Consider the following 17323-nt stretch of genomic DNA (forward strand, 5'->3'; position numbering starts at 1 on the left):
AGATTGGGTTTGAATCCTGGATCTCCTAGTGAGTCTTGGTTTCCTCATTTATAAGGTGGATGTCATAATAGTACCATATAGGGTGGTTGTAAAAAGCAAAAGAGGAAAAGCAAGCAAAGTGCTTAGTACAGTGCCTGGCACATTGGAAGGACTAAAAAAAAAAAAAAAAAAAATGCTAACAAGCCACAGTGATTAAATCATCGAGAACCTAGGGTTCTTATGTAAACCTCTCTTTTTTTTTTTTTTTTTTTTTTGCATCCTTCTGCTTGTTTTTTTCAACATAAAACTTTGAAAGCTTTGACCTCAGCTGAAATGGGATTACATTCACGCAGGGTGACAAAGAAAGGATTGAGGAAGGATAAGTTCAGCACTTCTCTGAAGGTCTTGTCTTCTGTTCCCTCTTTCAGGATATCCCACATGGGGTAGTATAGTGGTAGAGATTACTTGTGAGTTCTGTCACAGGCCAGGGGTCTAGGGCAGACAATGAGAAAGGTATCTCTGAAGGGGGTGCTCTACCCTCCTCACAGGATTCATCTTATTTTATGGTTATCATTCAACAATGGATGTTTCTTTGCTGGACTGTAAGCTCCCCCAGGCTGGTCTCATGTCTGTATTGCTCTCCAGGGATAAAATTAGGACCAATGGATGAAAATTGTCAGGTATCAGGTTTCTGCTCAGTGTAAAAGGAGAGGGTCCTCACAATGAGAAGAGGCTGACCGTTGCAATAAGGAGGTCCCCATAATGGGAGATATTTGAGCTAAACTGGATGGGGTTGATACTATGGAAGAGATTTCTGCTTTTGTTGGGATATTGAGGTAGAGATGTATGGTTACTCAGAGCTCATATTTAAGGGACTGGGCAGGTATATGAACTTTCTTCCTCTGGCACAAATTGAGGACAGTGGATTTCTGTGGACCAGAATTGTTTAAGACTGTGTATCAGCGTGTAAGAAAAACAGACCAAAGTTCTTGGATTGTGAAGACTGTTCTGTCAGCATCAATGTTTGCAAAATATTGGCTCCCTTAGTTTAACTGAAATTGATAGTTGATAACTGAATTGAAATTGATAACTGAATTATAATATAGTTATAGAACTCCTAAATTTTCCTAAAGTATGAAAATTAGGGTAAAAATCTGAGGCCTATGACCCTTGCCTTTAGTGTATGCCTTCAAAAAGCCATCTCTCGGGGTGCCTGGGTGGCTCAGTCAGTTAAGCGTCCAGTTTGCTCAGGTCATGATCTTGCGGTTCACGAGTTTGAGCCCCAGGACGGGCTCTGTGCTGACAGCTCAGAGCCTGTAACCTGCGTCAGATTCTGTGTCTCCCTGTCTCTCTGCCCCTCCCCTGCTCGTGCTCTTTCTCTGTCTCTGTCTCAAAAATAGACACTAAAAAAAAAAAATTTTTTTTTTAAAAGCCATCTAATCTCTCCATGACTCTTAACACATTTCTATATAGTATGGCTAACACCATGGAGTCTCCAGGTAATTCAAGAGGAAGACAAAAGACTAAATAAGGGAAGGGCTGCCCTTCTGTATTTGGGGCAAGGAGTGCTTTCTTGGCTACCACATCTGGTAAGGCCTGGATAGTTCCTGGGATTTTACCTATTTGACCAGAACAAGAGTTCATAGTCAGGTTTTCATAGGTAGGCTTCCTGGGTCCATAAATCTCCTGAAATTGTACACAAATTTGTGTGCATATGTGCATTTTTCTGGGGGAGAAAAGCCCCTACTTCTGTGGGATTTTCAGTACGGGCCTTGACCCCAAAATATTTCGAACCATTTACTTCCATGGTAATTATCCGATCAAACTGAAAATATTCCAGGTAAAGGTAACATTGTAATCATTTACACTTTAGTGTTAATGAAAAAAATCTGTGTCATAGCAGGATTAGGATGAACTAGCTGGATGGAATGTTCTGTTTTTATACAGGGAGCATTTATGTTCCAGGGTGAAGAGAGATTCTGGAAATAAGATGCTGTGCCCTGGGCCACATCCAAATTCTCTGCCCTCCCCGCCCTGGACATTTTTGCCCAGAGCGTAACTCTGTAACATCTCATTTATCTCTTAGAGCCATGCGTGGCAAGGTACAAGTCTCAAGTGGCGCCTGATTTCTGTCCTCAGACTGATCATTTAACATCTCCCCAGGGCGTCTCCACGATACCATCGTAGGCGATAACGGTGCACCTCTAGGCTCTGGGGAGTCGGCCCGCGCTTCTGCTTTGCCGGAGAGCGGGAGTGAGGTTCAGTACCTGGAGCGGGGGAAAGGCTTGCTCGCCAGCCCAGCCATTTGAGGCGTGGGGGGTGGTGGGATGTGGCAGCTTCGCTTAGTTCAGCACAAAGAGTCCTGATCTGCGAGTTCCGAGTTCCAGTTCCTGGTGTTTCCGAGTTAGCTGACCTGAAGCAGCTTACCCCCACCTCTGAACCTCAGTTTTCCCAGTGTAGGATGAGAAGATTGCAAGACTCTGACCCACCCAGATGCCATCTCGGCGCGACGATGCTGCTCCTTTAAGGAGGGCGGGGGGCGCGGAGGCGGTGGCCGCGCCCCCTTCCTCTCCTTCCTCCGGCGCACGACCACCTGTCTCCGGCCTCGCCACGCCCCCTTCAGGAGGGGCGGGGGGAAGAGGGGCGGGGAAGGAAGGCCGAGGATTTACCTTGCGGGGCGGGCGCGCGACGCATGCGCACGGCCGGACAGGTCCGCGGCGCCCTCACTTCCTGGCATTCCCCCCTCCCCCTCCTCGCCGTTACCCTGTACATCCGGGTCACTTGCCCTCCCCGTTCGGAGCCGCCGCTGCTGCTGCTGCTGTTGCTGCTGCCGCCGCCGTCGCCGCCGCCTGGCTCGTCGCGGCTCCGCCACAGGGGCAGGTGCGGAGGGGCTCCCGGTCCGGCCGCCGCCGCTGCCCCGCTCCGGGCCCCGGGGCTCCCTCTAGCGCCGCTGAGGGGCCGCCGCCGCGGCTCAAGGAGGGCGGAGGAGCGGGGCTGAGAGAGCCAGGAGGCTCGAGCGGAGAGTGAGTGATTTATTTTTACCGTTTTCCGTCTTCCCTCACGCCCCTCGCTTGCCTGCCCCTCGACCCCATTTTGGCGGAGAGGCGGGCGCGGTGGGGGCCGCGCCGGCGCGGGGCTTCCTCGGCCCCCGGCGCCGTGGGCCCGCCCCGGCGCCCACCCCCGGCGCTGCGGCTGCACCTCTGCGGGCGCCCCCCGTCCGCCGGCCCGCGGCGCCCCGGCCCCTTCCCCCGCGGCCCGGGCCCCGGCGGCGCTCATTCATTCGGTCCTCCTTTCTTCCGCCCCTTCCTCCCACCCGCACCTCCACGCGCGTGCTCGGCGCGCCCTCCCACCCCCCTGGAGCCGGCCGCCGTGCGTGATTCTCGGCTCCCTGGCTCTTCCCCTCCCGCGTCGGCGCTCGCCCCCCATCCCCGGCTCCCAGCTCCCTGTCGTCCTCGCGGCCACCTTACCTCCCTCCCTTTCTCCCCGGACTCGCCCACAGATCCACACCCCCTTTTCCCTCGGATTCCGCCACGCCTCGCCGCGACAGCCAGCGGTCCTGGTCACCCGCGTGGAAGTTGGTGTCTTTATTGCCCCTTTCCACCCTTCCACCTGTGCGGCCAGACCGTCCAACTTGTACACCGCGTTGACCTCTTAAATTCCCAGCATTTAAAGTCCAAATTCTCGGTCCTAGGGTGTGGTCTTAGTGTGTTTCCAAAACACACAATTTCTGCTATAATTACCCAAATCTGTGACTGTCAAACTGTAGTGGAAGTGGCAGTCGCTCTGTGTGTGTGTGTGTGTGTGTGTGTGTGTGTGTGTGTGTGTGTGTGTTTGTTTATAACTCTTGGCTATTCTTGGCCGTACCAAATATCTTTTTTTTTTTCCCCTTGGAGGGGTATCTGTGATGCATTAATTTTCTCTGAATATAAAATTTGGCAGAAGATTGTTACTCTTTCTACATCTCCACGTTCCTCCTCGATTGGTTTCTTGCCTGATTTGCAGCCTTACCTGTTAATACCGTTTGTTGGTGAGACTTTTTCTCGTCTAATTTGTCAGCAGTAGTTATCGAGTGTCCCCTGGTGTGCGGAATACTGATGAAATGCCTGAATTCTTGCAGTACCACAAAGTGCTATTCTGGATAAGACAAAGATTTTTGGAATTTGTTTACACTTTTTAACCCTCTTCCTGCAAATTTATTGAGTTTGCCATTCCTTTCCAACTTAATCTTTGTGTGGAAAATGTGTATCAGTCAATTTTGTGTTCTTACAGTCTTGCAATTTGGCTGACAGACATTCCAGAGGAGTGTTTTATATAGCTAAAGGAATTTCAATCACTTGGGTCTTTGGGGACTTCATGCAAATCACTTTAGACAAATGTACCTCAAGAAAAACACACTGATCCTTTTAATTCTTTAATTGTATTTAATAATAGAAACCGAAGTTTCCTGTCTAGAACACCTTGATAATTGGGGCTTATTTGATAGCCCCTTTGTGAAGTGTTGTAGTTGGGTAACACTGCTTGATCAGCATTCATAAAATGAAATGGGAGCTCCCCCCCCCCGCCCCGCCCCCAGCCATTTTTTCATGGGACCATCATAGTCCATAATAATGAAGTCAAAGGAAGGTTTTTAGGTCTGAGGTATACCTGTCTGCATATCAGTATGATACAGTTGCTATCAATGTTGACATCACCATTTTCTAACAGCCTTTCTGGGGAGCTAGGTATTAAAAAGGCACTTGGCTGTTTGTTCTCTTTTAGGTTTTGGATAACCACTCCAGCAGTAAGATTTCTTTTTTTTTTTTTTTTTTTAATTTTTTTTAATGTTTATTCAGTTTTGATAGAGACACAGCATGAGTGGGGGAGGGGCAGAGAGCAAGGGAGACACAGAATCCGAAGCAGGCTCCAGGCTCTGAGCTGAGCTGTCAGCACAGAGCCCGACCCGGGGCTCGAACTCCAGGACTGCGAGATCATGACCTGACCTGAAGTTGGATGCCTAACCGACTGAGCCACCCAGGCGCCCCTAGCAGTAAGATTTCTTAACTCATAGTTAGGATTGCATTTCTTTGGCAGAGCAATTTTGTTAGATAACTTTTTTTTTTTTCAATTCCTTAAAACTTTTAACAGTTATGTAGCTTCTCCAGAGGAAACTCTTGCTTCATAAGATGTTGGCTTTATAGTATGAATTCTAGATCGTTTGATAATTGAGGAGAGGCTAGATTTTTCTCTCCTAAGAAACTGGTTCAGCCAAGGGAGACATGATTAGTAAATTCATTCTAGTTGCCCTGGCAAAAATATAATTGCAGATTCTAAGATTAAGCAAATATAGTTTATATAGATTACAGGTGATATTTAACAAAATCAAACTTATGGTGTCCCATTTTTCTGAGCTTTCCCCAAATATGGGTTAAAAATATGTTATAGTGTCACTCTTGGGATTATTTAACTCATATTTGGAATGGTCATTTACCATAGTAAGTAATTGGGGAGTACAGAGGGATGCTTCTATCATCTTACTCCTGGTTTCCTTTGTGAAAATACTGACTGGACTGTCACTTGAATGAGGTTACTTAAATTATTAAGTATTGACGCACTCAACTTATAGAGCCTATAATTTGCTCTTTCACTAAGGAAAACAAAATTACAATATTTGGAAATATTTAATTATGTTGTTAGTGGCATTCCCATTATTTTTCATCTCTCCTTTTCTATTACTGTGTCAGAATTTAGACTGATGCTCAGTAGATATTCAAATGTTTTGAATAATTGAAAGAATGGGAAGGTCAAAGAGTTTTTGATTATAACATCATTTTGTAATTATGTGGCAAAAGGTTTGGGAAAAATGTTGATTGGTCTCAGCTGCAGCTTTCTCAAGTATTTCGAGGATTGCTATATTTGATTACTTAAACTGCTTTGGGATCTTTGGGAAAAAAGTACAGTAGACATATATTTTGTGTTATGCTTTAGTCCATTGAGCGGATTGTTCATTTAGAATGGTTATTTGACTCATGTGTCTTGTCAGTATTCATGAGCAATGAATTCAGATAACATTTTGTGCACTTAAAATCAGCATAAAAATTCTTGGGTGTGTAAGCTTATGCTATATTATGATCAGTTTCCTAAAATTAAGTTAATTTTTCAAGAGCTGTTTTTTCAGGTGGCAGAAATGGAAGGTATCTTAAGTACTGTGACAGTGGTTATGTAATGTTTCAGTGATAATGATAATGTTAGTAGTAACTAACACATAGCGTTGACTACTTGCCAGGTTGAGTTCTAAGACATTCAGTCTTTACAACAACCCTGTTAGGGTTGTTCGTATTCCCATGTCACAGACTAGGAAGCTGAGGTTACACTGAAGTGACACAGCTACTTACTGATAGAACTTGGTGTTGGCTCTTTAATTATTATGCTGTAATAGTGAACACTTACTGTATGCCAAGTTTTTTATATACATTAAGGTAGTTTTATGACAACTGCATGGTATATGTTAATTCCTAGTTAATTCCTAATTAACACTAGGAATGTCAGGCTCAGAGAGCTTAGGTATCTTGTCCAAGTATGCTCCCAAGTAGGGTGAGGAAGGCTGGCATAAACCCAGGCCTCTATGATTTATAGTCTTTACTAAAATTTGGTTTCGAAGTACTAATTTGAGGTCCTGTATTTTATATTACATACTTAGAAGGCATACTTAAAACAGCCAATCTAAAGGCTTTTTCGGCTGACACACAGGATGGAAAATGTTCACTTCTTCTCTGCTGTCTTGTGAGCATGTACAGGATTATGATTTCCTGTTAACTTGCTGTAGGTTCACTCGTTTCCCACTCATGTAAATATATTGGAATGCAAATGAGTGACATTTGTAAAACTTTTCAAACAAGGAAGTCATTCTTAGAACGGTGGTTCTTTAAATATACACATTTCTTGTGACACATCCCACGTCCTGATTGTGGTACCATGGGTGAGAATGGCTTTTTTCAAAGATGTTGGGTGATTTTGTTTAAGTGAAGACCTAATGCAAAGATGCATTTTTGTAGCTATTTATTTTGAAAAGATGCTGTTCAGTGTACTATTGTATGCAACACTGTGAAGTTTTTAATCCTGTGCAGTTATTTTCTGCCATGCAAGTAATCTCTACTTGATATATTCTAGTTGGTACATTTTGTCTGGTATTGTGTTAAGTTTAGACTGATAAAGATACTCTTCACTGTGCTTAGAATAATACTTCTTCCAATCAAAAATTGGCATGTTCTTAGATAATTCACTTTACATTGAGTGCTTATTTAGGTCAATTTTAGGACACACTTGCTATGAAAAGAGTTATATATTCCTAGATATAATTATTTGGCAATTATTTATGTCATTTCTCTGTGTGTGAGAGGAATAGAGAATTTGAAGGCACTAATTTAGATGAAATCTGTGATTTAATAGGTCTTGAAGTGATTTTTTTTTTTTTTTTTTTTAAGAGAGAATGTGAGTGGGGAAGAGGAGGGGCAGGGGGAGAGAAAGTGAATCTTAAGCAGACTCCATTCTCAGCACAGAGCCCAACGTGGGACTGGATCCCTGAGATCATGATCTGATCTGAAACCAAGAGTTAGACGCTCAACCAATTGAGCCACCCAGGCGCCCCTCATATGACATTCTTAATTTAATTTCAGTGCAATGTGATAGGGAGGGCAGAATATAATTTTATTAAAATAATGTATTTTTAAGCTGAATGGTCATTTAAAAACCTGTTTTTGATAATGTATTTTTTTTGACAGCTAGCACAGTACTTGGTATAGGATTGTTATTAATCACCTGAATACATTTTTAAAAATTTTTAATGTTTATTTATTTTTGAGAGAGAGCATGCGCATGCACTCAACGTGCAAGCACGGGAGGGGTAGAGAGAGGGAGACACAGAATCTGAAGCAGTCTCCAGGCTCTGAGTTGTTAGCACAGAACCTGACACGGGGCTCGAACCCATGGACCGTGAGATCATGATCTGAGCTGAAGTTGGACGCTTAAATGACTTGAGCCGCCCAGGTGTCCCTAATCACCTGAATACTTAATGAGCACCTAAGCAGGGTTATATTAACAGTGAATAAATATTAGTGGTCTCTCCTTAGAGTAGAAGATAGAGAAAAATAGACAATATGAATTCACTGCTATTTGTTCCATAGGTACCTCGTCTTATGAGTCTTAAAAGCCCATGTTGTAATGCTATCTGAATTAAAACCTGCAAAGTGGACCATTAGTCAGTCAGGCTAAAGGAAGAATGCATGGGCATAAGATGGAGAAGCAAAAGCTTGGAGATAAGAGAGGTCAGGTACACTTTAGAAATGGATACTGGTTTTGTATGATGTAAAGGAGGGGTGGGTAAGAGGTACATAATAGGTAAACTGTAAGGCTGGCTGTGTGAGTCATGTTAACAAGTTTAGGTCAGTTTGGACTGAAGGCTATGGGGAAACCATTATAGGATTTTAAGGGGGAGAGAGTGAAATACTCAGCCTGTTCTGACAGCTTCTGGAGAATGGATTGAAGGTGAAGTAAGATTGAGTACAGGTAGGCAAGTTAAGAGGCTGTTGCCAAAGTCCAGGAAAGAATTGATAGTGCTCAGTATTTGAGTGTTGACAGTGGAGCAGTGGTGTTAAATCCATAAGATTTGATGATTTACTGGATGTAGGCTCTGTAGAGGCTGTAACTTTGCTTCTGGTGGTAGAGTAGGTGATAAATTTTCCCCAGAGGTCTTGTTACTATTTCATGTAAAATTGAGATGCTCCTGGGGCTAAGACAAAGCCAGATGCCTTCTCAAAGACGCGTTTTGAGTTGACTCTCTCCACATTGTTAGTCATGGAGTTGACCTGTCCCCAAGTAGGAATATAGGACCCACGTGGGTACTCCCAGGAGGTCACTCTCCCTGGGCTCTGTCCAGGTGGCATAGCCAAGCACAGGGCTTTGCCTCATGACATATAGTCCCTTTCTGCGATGCTGGTAATGAAGCCAGGCCTTGAGTCTGCGCCTGCATATTCCTGCAGCTTCTCAGAGTTCTGTGGACGATGACTGAGGAGACAAACCATACAGGAAACCGCTTTCAAAAGTACCCCCTGTCAGGCTCTAGGTTGATTGGAAGTAAAAGAAAAATCTGCTTTTATCAGCTGCTGTTGTACTGGATTAAACTCTTACCTATCTTGTTTTGCAGTGATGGCTCAGGATTCCAAATAATTTGATTTGGGGAGAGAAGAGGAGCCTCACCTAACATTGACAGTTGATCCTTCATGCTTTTGGGTCCTTTATTTGGCAGAGAGAGTTAGTAAAGTGAATGATCAGTGCTGTTTTTGTAAGATAAGTCTGGAGGTTTGAAAGCTTGGGCACATGTGACCCATTTTTAAAACTACCATTTAGAGTAAATCAAGGGGGAGTAGTAGATTAGAAAACCAAAGCAGGAACATCAGGCTGGGGATCATGAGGTCTCCATGAATGACTCAGGCATTCAGTTTCCACAAGAGGCTAGTAGCATGCTAACAATTACCTTAGAGAAGGAGTATGCCAGAGAGTTGTGTCAGGGAGGCGAAGAGTTCAGAACCCACAGGGGGACTTCCAGGGGGAGACTGTCTGCCTCCCTTTGTCAGAGGGTCTAAGCAGTAAAATCATAAGTTACAGAGACTTGTAAATAGAAGCGGCCATTAGGGTTGTAGGGTCCCAAAGGCACTAGCATTTTTCTACATGCAGCCCTTCCTGATTGGGAGAATCCCCTCTGGCACTTACAGGGTGGGCAAGTACAAGCATATAACACACCAATTCTTATTATATGTTGGATTGTAGAGGCAGCAACAATAGGACATTGAACTCGCCCAAAGAGCCCTACTCTTACATGATACTGATTTTTCTTCCCATCTGTATGTAAATCCTGCCCAAACCCTTTTAATTGAATCTGGATGTTCCCTCCTTTCATGGGACGAGGTAGGTTGGTGATGACATGGGTTCCTATATCTAAAAGAACCTTAAAACTTTGAGTCTGTCTCTGCAGTTCCTTATAGGGGTATAGGCAGCCCAATAGGGGTATTTATGGCCTTCAGTTCTTTTTGGGCGTCAGAGAGACCTCAACTCCATCCTTTATCATTTTTTTCTGTAAAGCAGAAGAGTTTGGGGGTGGAGGTAGAGTGGGATAGAGATGGGAGCATGGAGGGAGAGAGAAGCTGTCTGTACCACAAATCAAAGCTTTGTGTTCACTTTTGGTCATTCCCTTGTAGTTCAAAGGAACTTCTCATATTTTTGGTGCACCTAAAACTCCATATTGGCAGCAAGGCCATCGTTACTTACATAATCTATTTTAGTTTCGGGGATTCCTTGGCTCAGCAGTCACAGCCACATTGCCTTTCACCTGGAGACAGGGCTTGTTGCCGCATTGTCTTGCCACATCCTTTCCTCTGCCAGCCCGGAGGAGAATGAAAAAACACCATTTGGGTGGGTGATTTCAGTTCCACTTCTCACTGCTCAGTTTCTAAACATTAGTCCAACTCCTATTCATTAATCGGTAGAGTGGTAGGGATCTGTATTCTCACCTTCTCCCCATCTACCACTAGGACCACGCTCAGATCCCAGGGTGTCTTCCCATTTCCTAGAACTCTGCCCTTGGTGGCCTTTATCCTCTCTCTTCTAGAAAGTCACGGATGGTTCTGTCAGCATCCCGTCCTTATTCCCAAAACTGTCCAGAACCATAATGGTCTGAAATCTTACCTTCTTGCAAGCTAGTAAGTTACCCTGCCACATTTTGATCGATGCTGGTATACCGGAAACAGACTCCTGTGGGAGAGATGAAGGGCAGTTTGTTACCCATGAATAGCAGGAGCGGTAGCCAGAGGTTCAGCATTTGTGCTGGTTTCCTGATGCTCAGGTAATACTTGCACACGTAGTGGGTTACATAATCAGAGAGAAGCCCTGAGTTTAGGGAACCCAAGGGTATTGTAATGAGCAGCAGTCATGCCTGCCCTTTGCTCTAGAGGGATACATTGTATTTATTATACTGGACAGTAAGCATGCCTGTCTTTTGCTCCAGAGGTTAACATTTATCTTTATCTTTCAAGGCTGTTTGAAAATATAGTCCAGAGCAAAGGGCAGTGGGTCAGTGTTGCTCTGCTTACAGAACATTAAAAAAATTGTCTGGAGAATTGTTTTTCAACATATGTAAATTATACATCAATAAATCTGACTTAAGAACGTACCTGGCATGTGGTAAGAACACGGTACGTGTTGTTATTGGTATTCTTGATCTGCATTTTGAGGCAAACGTATGATGACCTTGGTGGAATTTTGAGATGCATGTTCTCCAAGGTAAGTTGATAACTAATAACATTTACTCAAAAAGGAATGACTAACGTGTCCAGACATCTTTTGATTTGAAAAAAATCAGATGTGTGTTTTTTTTTTTTTTTTTTAAGCATTTTATTTATTTATTTTGAGAGAGAGGGAGCAATAGCAAAACAGGGGAGGGGCAGAGAGAGAGTGATTTCCAAGCAGGCTCTGCACTGTCAGTGCAAAGCCTGATGCAGGGCTCTTGTCTCACGTGAGATGATGGCCTGAGCCGTGATCAGGAGTTGGACGCTTAACCAACTGTGCCACCCAGGAGCCCCCATACGTGTTTTTTTCCTTAAGAATTTCAGGGACATTACATAAAAGTGAAATGTGAGAAAACCATCTTGTGTTGCAAGGTATGAGATTACTTTGCTTTTGTTTATTTATTTATTTATTTTTTTTTTAATTTTTTTTTTTCAACGTTTATTTATTTTTGGGACAGAGAGAGACAGAGCATGAACGGGGGAGGGGCAGAGAGAGAGGGAGACACAGAATCGGAAACAGGCTCCAGGCTCTGAGCCATCAGCCCAGAGCCTGACGCGGGGCTCAAACTCACGGGCCGCGAGATCGTGACCTGGCTGAAGTCGGACACCCAACCGACTGCGCCACCCAGGCGCCCCAACTTTGCTTTTGTTTATATCATACTGCAGTTCTTGCCTTAAAATTCTGGAAAATTGTAACAGAAGTGTTAAGCACATTTTTAACAAGCCTTTTTTATTTTTATTATTATTTTTTTAATGTTTATTTCTGAGAGAGAAACAGACAGAGCACAAGTGAGGGAGGGGCAGAGAGAGAGACACACAGAATCCGAAGCAGGCTCCAGGCTCTGAGCTGTCAGCACAGAGCCCGATGCGGGACTTGAACTCATAAGCTGTACAATCATGACCTGAGCCAAAGTTGGATGCTTAACCAACTGAGCCACCGAGGCGCTCCACGATCTAAAGGCATCTTTTCCTTTAGATCTTGGGACAATATAGATTTAGGGAAGTTAAGAGAAGCTAGCATAGTTGGAGGGAAGTTTAAACTTTGAATTTGTCATTTTTTTAAAAGGAGGTTGAGCTTCATTTTATCAATTGGCATTTTCTAACTCCTTTCCAGTTTATTTTCTATAAACAAACATTTAAACAGTATTCTTTTAAAAGCTAACATGTTGGGGGCGCCTGGGTGGCTCAGTCAGTTAAGCGTCGGACTTCAGCTCAGGTCATGATCTCACAGTCCGTGAGTTCGAGCCCCGCGTCGGGCTCTGTGCTGACAGCTCTCTCTGCCCCGCCTGCTCATGCTCTGTCTCTCTCTGTCTCAGAAATAAATAAAAACATTAAAAAAAATTTTTTTTAAAGCTAACATGTTGAACATTGTTACATTTAAACTGGTTTTGACTTAAATATTTAATATGTTCTGATATTATGTAAATATTATTTACCAAGTTTTCTAAAATACAGAAAAGTCAGCTTCATTTATTCTATTCTTTCGGGTTAGAGTGTACTTGAATGTACAGAGCTGGACGTGTAAGGTAATCTTCTAGCTATAGTGGCACCACTTCTGAGTTACTAGTGAGTAAAAGGTTGATGTCTGGGAATCTAGGGCTGAAGCATTTTGGAAATACTCTTCAGTAAGTGGGACTTCCTCCATTACAATGTGAATATAGTTAAACCCAAGCTTTTCCTTTTTATTTATAGCACAGCACGTTGAAGCAGTAGTCAAAATATGTAGCCTGGGGTTGGCAACCCTTTGAAATGGGTGTGCCAAAAGTTCCATCATAGTCTGTGCCATGGTGACAACTGGCCAGTGTTCTCTCTTTGGTATGTGTCACTGGCCCCTTCTTACTAGTCCATTAGCATATTAAAAGTTCATTTAAGGACTTTGTTTTAGCTGATCTTCGGTGTTCCTTATCGGCAACTTCTAAAAATTGTGTATGTTTTATTAAAATCAAATTTATTTCTTTTAAACCATTCCGAGTTTTCCTGGTTTGGGTAGGTTGATAGCTTATGCTTTTAAATAATTCAAAACAGTATTTAAACACTTCAGAATTCTTCCTACTTGAGGTATACAAGCAGAACTTTTAGTGAAGTTCTTTCACTAGGACCTTGTTTGGGTCTCACAGGAAGAGATGAGTGAACATTTTTTTAGAAGCATAACTGCTTTACAGTGTTATAGGAAACCGTCTTCAAGTCGTAAAGTAGGGCTAAACAGGTGCTGGTAGACAGTTTATCCCAAGCAGTTACAAGTCACGTGATTTGCAAATATTTTCCTCCCAGTCTGTGCCTTGTCTTGTTATTTTCCTAACGGTATCTTTTGAGGTGCAAGGGTTTTGAACTTTCATGAGTCTGGTTTATCTTTTTCTTTTAAGGATCATGCTTTTGGTGCTCTCTCTGGGAATTCTTTGCCCAACCCAAGGACATGAGATTTATGCCTTTGTTTTCTTCTAAATGTTTTGTATTTTATAGTTTTAGCTCCTGTGTTTGGGTCTGTGATCCATTTTTAATTAACTTTTGTATGTAGTGTGAGGTAAATTTCTTAAGTTCATCTTTTTGTATATAGATACCCACTTGTCTCAATGCCATTTGTTGAAAAGACTATCCTTTCCTTCATTGAATTGCTTTGGTATCTTTGTTGATACTCATTTGACCCTAGATATATAGGTTTATTTCTGGACTCACTTTTGTGTTTTATTGGTCTACATGTCTGTCCTTCTGCCAGTACCACATGTCTTGATTACTGTAGCTTTTCGTGCCGTGTTTTAATAACGCAAATAGCATTCTTTTCTTGTAAAAGTATATGCTCATTTATAAAAAAAAAGGAAACAAAATGGAAAAGTAGAAGAACAAAGCAAAAGTCACTAAGCAGTCACTGTTATGGTGAACATCTCTCCAGATATCTCGCACATGTGTGCATGTTGTATGAGTGCACGCACATCCTCCACAATTATACATAAAGGCACATCAGTATTTGCCCACACTCATTGTTCTCGTGTACTTTTTGAGTGAATACATTTATTGTCAGCTTTAAGAGAGAACTGATTATTTTTCTTTCTTTTAGGCACTTCTGTAATTCTGTGAGTTTTTACTGACATACACTTCTGAGAAGAGCAAAGATTCTTTCTTTGGGCTAAGAACTATGAGTGCTTTTTTTTACTTGGTAGCATGTTAATTGGAATTTATTTCTCACTTCATCTGTTGAAAGATGACTTTAAAACAAGTTTTTTAATGTGTGCTCTGTGAATGGATGGCAGATTATGTGTGAAACATTAATAAAATTAATCCCCAAATCCGGTTTTAAACATTTAAAGTTCCCATAAATCTGCTCTTGAACATTAGATTAACTTTTTGGCAGTTGTGGTTATGAGTGCGGAGCCAGTAAATATTATATGTGTGGTGATAGAGTTTTATTTGCAGTCATATGAGGACTACTCCCTGCTGCAAGTTTGTTTTTACCACGTTAATAAAGGAAGAACACTCTTTGCTGTTTTGCACTTTGCGGATTCAGTCTGTAGTCCTTGAGATCTTGAGATACTTTCAGTGGTCGTTGTGGAACTGTGGCCAAATCCTGAGACACTTTCCCATCTTGAGTGTATGTTGGATCCAATGGCCAGAAACTCCCCTGGCATTCACATGTTTCTTGCAGTATGCTTTATATATTTAAAGTCATGTTTAGAGATGTAACGTGTATAGGAGACTGTACAGATTATGCATAATAAAAAAATTTTTTTAGCGTTTTATTTTATTTTTTGAGAGACAGAGACAGAGCACGAGCAGGGGAGGGGCAGCGAGAGAGAGAGAGAGACACAGAATCCAAAGCAGGCTTCAGGCTCTGAGCTGTCAGCACAGAGCCCGACGCAGAGCTTGAACCCAGGAACGTGAGATCATTAGCGTAGCTGAAGTCGGACACTCAACCTACTGAGCCACCCAGGTGCCCATACATAATTTTAAAAGATTGAAGTTTAATCTCTGGCAGTGGGGGGCCATTATAGGTTTTGAGTTTGGGGAGTGACAATGTGACAAGTTTCAGAAAGCTACCTTTACATTGGCTTAGTGGAAATTTAGTGTTTGAAAAGGGCACACCGAAATTGTGTGGGGAACTGGATTGTTCGATGAAATTATATAGATGAGGGGTTTGGGGACAGGATTTTGAAAAGAAAACTTGAAATAAGAAATTTTCAATTGACAAATGGACTCTTTACAGAAAGGAAAGCAGTGCACTTGAGTGTTAACTGTGGCTAATAACTATGTGGTGGGATTATGGATTTTTCTTCCTCCTTTTTGTGGAAAATTTAGTAAAGTGCTAAATATGTCAGGTAACATGTTGAAATGGAGCTCTTTTTTTCTGAGTTTGGCCCTCGGTCAGTAGGTACACATTTTTAAAGAGAGTTATAAGGATACCATGCAGGTCTTGCCAAATAAAGAGCAGGAAAATGGATTTGGGACTTCTAGTACCTACCCCATCTGTTAGTGTAAAGATTCAAGAAGTTGGAAATTAGAATAGTTTTTGAACAAAGTTGTTGGAAATTGGAAAAGTGTTTGTAAACCCAATTGTTAGTGTGCTAGGATTTTTTTAAAAAATATTTTTTAAGTGTTTATTTTGAGAGAGTGAGTGTGGGGGAGAGGGAGAGAGAGAATCTTACCCGAGCTGTCAGTGCAGCGCCTGACGTGGGGCTCCATCCCACAAACCGAGAGATTATGACCTGAGCTGAAATCAAGAGGCAGACGCTTAGCCAGCTGAGCCACCCAGCTGGCCCTGTGCTAGGAGTTTCTTCTAACTTCCCCCCTCCCTTCTTGGTGTGCTCCCCCTCAAGTACAGAAGCTTTCTGGTAACTATTTGGATGGCTTAATATGTAACTCTGCAGTTCAGGGGAGACAGCGGATATATGTTTGTCTCACTGTGCCCTAATGAAAGATAAGCTATCGGTGCTGGTGGCACAGCAAAGCGAGGTTACTGTATGGGTGTTCGGCCCATCCTCCCAGAGTTCTTTGGGGGAAGGTGCGTATTTCCTACAGACCGGGTGAGGGCTACCAGGGAGGGGAAGCTCATAGGATTGGGGCGGTGTGAGGCAGAGAGGGAGGAAGAAGTGGCTGGATTCCCGCAGGAGCTGCATTATCCCGCATCAGGGTATTACAGTGAGGGATTCCCAGTGCTGGAGTGGGTGAGAGCTTCCGTGGGACTCCTGAAAGCATTCTCTCAGTAGATCAGTTTTAAATACTTTTTGAGCTGAGTGTGCCCATGCCTTCTAGTGACACTTAACTACTACCCCAGGGTTAGGAGAGTGGAAGGGAGGGCCTGTAATGCCTGGGGGTAGCCAGCTGCAGGCCCAGCTGGGACGGGGCAGAAGCTGTAGCATTGGAAGAAAAATGTTGATAATTACACTAAACTGGGTCTATCAATTTCTAAATTCTGACAGTTTTTATAACTCAAAAATGACCAGAGTCATAGGCTTGCCTAAATAAAAGCTCAGGGACATTGAACTGTCACCACAGAATAAAGGACAGAGGTAGATAAAAAGTTGCTTTATGGTTACATCCCACAGGTTCTGCTTGTTCAGGGTGATGGCTACAGTTGTTTTTTGTAATAAAGAAAACTATCAATGAAAACAAATTTTTACAGGAAGAATGTTCCCATTGAGGCATTTTATTGTGGATAAAATGTCATTATCTTTGGGACCAGGCAGATCTGTGCTTGAGTCACGTCAGCCCTTATTAGCACTGACATGAGGTAAGTAAATCAGCTTTTGAGGTTCGTTTTCCTCCTTTCCTTTTTTTTTTTTTTTTTTTTTTTTTTTTTTTTAAGTTTATTTACTTTGAGTGGGGGGAGAAGGAGAGAGCATCTCAAGCAGCCTCCTCTCATCAGCACGGAGTCCAGTGCGGGGCTCAATTCCACAACTCTGAGATCATGGACTGAGCCACCTAGGCACACCCCTCATTTACTTTTTGTGGAAAGGGTAACATCATCTGTTTTTGATTGTTATATGAAAAAATTATGGTCTCCAGCAAAATGCCTGGTACAGAATAGGTTTCGCAAATAT

The 17323-nt window shown here is 42.9% G+C and overlaps 1 protein-coding gene and 1 non-coding gene across 10 annotated transcripts in view; both read left to right on the forward strand.

Annotated features, from left to right (window-relative positions):
• CYRIB (CYFIP related Rac1 interactor B) overlaps positions 1–17323 on the forward strand; it is a 148245-nt gene that overhangs the window by 65445 nt on the left and 65477 nt on the right. Inside the window, exon 1 of one of the 9 annotated variants that reach the window (XM_045453678.1) lies at positions 2918–3002. The exons of 6 other annotated variants lie outside the window; for them this stretch is intronic. The gene's annotated coding sequence lies outside the window, so the exon portion shown is untranslated. Of the gene's footprint in view, positions 1–2917; positions 3003–17323 lie in introns of those variants that run through there. 2 more of the 9 variants (XM_045453682.1, XM_045453684.1) reach the window with 2 other exon arrangements.
• On the forward strand, positions 8844–9048 carry LOC123587090. The gene has a single exon (XR_006707146.1). It is a non-coding gene; the product is annotated as a small nucleolar RNA SNORA73 family (small nucleolar RNA).

The sequence above is a fragment of the Leopardus geoffroyi genome, chromosome C3, assembly GCF_018350155.1.
Source record: "Leopardus geoffroyi isolate Oge1 chromosome C3, O.geoffroyi_Oge1_pat1.0, whole genome shotgun sequence".
Lineage (NCBI taxonomy): Eukaryota > Metazoa > Chordata > Mammalia > Carnivora > Felidae > Leopardus > Leopardus geoffroyi.